General features: G+C 36.7%; 1 protein-coding gene and 1 long non-coding RNA gene across 3 annotated transcripts in view; one reads left to right on the top strand and one right to left on the bottom strand.

Moving 5' to 3' along the window:
• Positions 1–2,155, bottom strand: part of LOC107838207 (uncharacterized) — a 27,247-nt gene extending 25,092 nt beyond the window's left edge. The window contains exons 1-3 of the long non-coding RNA XR_001664266.1: positions 2,050–2,155; positions 1,896–1,937; positions 71–202 (exon numbers count right to left, since the gene is read on the bottom strand). This is a non-coding gene — a long non-coding RNA (uncharacterized LOC107838207). The remainder of the gene's footprint in view (positions 1–70; positions 203–1,895; positions 1,938–2,049) is intronic.
• Positions 1–3,211, top strand: part of LOC103149233 (secretory phospholipase A2 receptor-like) — a 29,736-nt gene that overhangs the window by 19,651 nt on the left and 6,874 nt on the right. The window lies entirely within an intron of this gene.

Genomic DNA, 3,211 nt, shown 5'->3' on the forward strand with positions numbered 1-3,211 from the left:
TCATAAGAAATGTTACATTTTGTTCATACTGTAAATAAAAATGCAAAATATAAAGTGTAAATTGATGCACCTGTACTTGGACTGTAGGCATTTCCAATATTAGTGGTAACATGTCTGAAGACCATGGTTGTGTGTGTGTTGAACGGCCCGTGGTTTCCTGAACCCGACTCCAAAAGAGCGGCGGAGAAAGCCAGTCGCTTGGCTGAGACAGAAACGGGACATCAGCCAAATTCAGTCACACAGCAAGAGTTTTAAACTTCTCAATATTTGTGAATTTGTTGTTTCTTATAAATACAACAAATTCACAAATCCAAAAAAGTTGTACATTTTTACATTTATTTATTTCCTTAAGCATGTTGATGTCTTCATGTATTTAACAAAAAGAATTACAGCAGTGCTGGAGCTCCTGTCTGTAGATGGGAAAGAGGAAACTGTCCCATGCAGTTTGGACATGTGATAGTGAGAAACTCATTTGGAAAATTCTTTCTCTTGTAGAGCACATTTTATATCCCATAAATCGAAGGTTGGATTTTTAAATCATTTTAAATGTGTTTGTGCAAATTTTACTCCAAAAGTAAAGATCTGTACCGGTAGACAGATTAATGTCCCATTTACTGACAGGAAGTGGAGAAATCTATTAAATCTATTTCTGAATTCTAAGTTTTTGAAAGCAACATCGGGGGTTGAGGTTTAAGGAAGCTCTCTATCACTACAGGAAGTTCTAGTTTTATTTTCTTGATCTTATATTTGGACTGCTACACAATAGATTTTACTTGGTAATAATCAAATAATCTACTTAAATCGTATACCATTTAACGTTCCACATTGAAAAGTTAAGACCTGCAAATATTATACGATGTCAGCTTTGTTCTAAATGGTCATTTAGACCTATTCATTTTCACATTCAAATTTCATAACTTCCTGATCCAGTCTTGGGATACGATTTGTGCTCACATAATTATTTAATTGAACTTGGACACTGAAGTCATTGATAGTGAACTGCTGATATGAGTGTTTCCTTCAGAGTTCACAAACCTTCTCCTTCTCTCCTCAGAGCCTCCACTCGGTTCTCGGTGACGTTAGCCTTGGCTTTAGCAGCAGCCAGTTCTGCTGCCTGAGCTTCAGTGAAAGGATAAACAAAGAGATTCAGTGATGTAAAACATTTGTTGATATGTTCAGAGTATGATATGTCTTCCAACATCTGAAATATATTGTACAAATATGACCAGCTGTAACAATTTAAATTTCAAAGTGAGATATTAATGTCACTGATATGGACGTGACGTCAAACAGGCTGAGTGTTTCCTTCAGAGTTCACAAACCTTCTACTTGCTTTTCGGTGCCGTCTGGCTTGGCTTTAACAGCAGCAAGCTCTGCTGCCTGAGCTGAAAAAGAAGGAATACCAAAAAATATGTGAAACAAGATCTTCTGTTATTTTAGATATTTCTTGGTGGATTGAAAATCTGCATTTGTTTGAAACAAAACTGTTTTGGTTAAGCTAAATCTGTTTTTAATACATAGGCATTGTCATAGAACAATACAGGTACCTGAACAAAAAGTACTTCTTCTACTTTTTCAAATTTCTGTACATTACAACCACAAATAGGTAAAAAAAAGTTAAACATTAGAGTTGTATACATTTGTATCTTTACTTTTTTTACTTTATTAAACATCAGGTCCGGTCATTGCATTAACATAAATCATGTTTATTTTCTCACCAGTCGACTCCAGATTGACAGAATCAAGAGAAAGATTAGCTTTTACTGTCTATACAGTCACGTGTGTATCTTACTGTTCCCAGTTATTCCATTAATATTTTATTAGTTAATACTTGTGATATATCCAAAGTAAGCTTAATACCAAACCTCTGTACATCGTCTTGTATCAGTCAGTACCTTGGTACCGTTGGTTCAGTGATTCCAGCTCTTTCGTCTTCACTTTGAATAGAAAATAAAACATAAAACACAGAATTGAAATGGTTGTGCAATATGAGTGTTTAGTTAATCAGAAGAAGTCTTTCCAATGCTTGAACTCTCTTTGTAAACAAACCTTCATTATCTCTGTAGGTGCTGAACCTCCACTTTCAGTCCAGCCAACCAGGCGCTCATCTCCCTCAGGACGGCGTTGATGTCCTGTGTGCAGGTCTGCTGGTCCGGTTCTAGCAATGGAAGCAGCGTTCTTATTTCCATCCTCGGTGTTGGTCTATGTGGGCCAACTCTTAATTATTGTGACTTAAACTTCCTCAAGCCTTAAATACTGAATTTTATTGTTCGTGACAAATTATTACCAGTCGGTCGGGCTGTTTCCAGGCAACGCACTTCAGCTCTCATGTCTTCATGTTTCAGCTGTGTGTTTTCTTGCTCTGCATGAAGAGACATGAACTGAGCATGAAGTGCATCATTCTGACTTGTCAAGAGCAACGTGCAAAATACACATAAAGCTTCTTCTAAAAATGCTATGTAGTTGCATTTTGTTCAAGCTGCAGTATGTAACTTTAATAAAAAAAATGTTTTCTCCATATTTGTTAAAGTTGTCACCATGTCGTGACAATTTGTTATGAGACAGATAATCTGTGAAAACAATGAAACTCCTCCATCTCCTTCCTGAACGGTAATGCACCGTTCTGACCAAAACAACCAATCAGAACCAGGAAGAGGGTCTTAGCACTGTCAATCAACCTCATTCACTCACAGAGTTTATAACTTCTGATGTGATTATTTAATTGTTTTGGGGCATTTCTGAATAAAGAGCACAATTTTTTTATTTGATAGAAATTATTCTGATAATTTAATTTTTATATTAACATTGATGAACAGAAACACTTTTACAGTGTTTAAAGAACATATTTACATAATCCCATAATTTAATGTCCTGAATGTTTTAGTTCTCTTCCTGGAGGTAGTAACAACCTTCACAGCATGTCAGTGTTCTCCTTAAGTCTTCTAATGAGCCATCATTTGATCCAGGTGCGTTAAACCAGGGAGAGAACTAAAACATGCAGGATGCCGGGCCTCCAGGACCGACTTTTGGCACCACTGCTCTACACAGATGTACCATAATCGGTTTTGACGGCACAGACTTGGATGTTTTGACATTCATGATCTATAAGGTGTATGACGTTGGTCCTATTATCAACTGAAAGAAGTTTGCAACATTTACTGCCACTTCTGAGTTCTGAGCTGGGAGGCTATGGTTGGGTAAAAAGCAAACA

Source organism: Poecilia formosa, unplaced genomic scaffold (assembly GCF_000485575.1).
Source record: "Poecilia formosa unplaced genomic scaffold, Poecilia_formosa-5.1.2 Scaffold220, whole genome shotgun sequence".
Lineage (NCBI taxonomy): Eukaryota > Metazoa > Chordata > Actinopteri > Cyprinodontiformes > Poeciliidae > Poecilia > Poecilia formosa.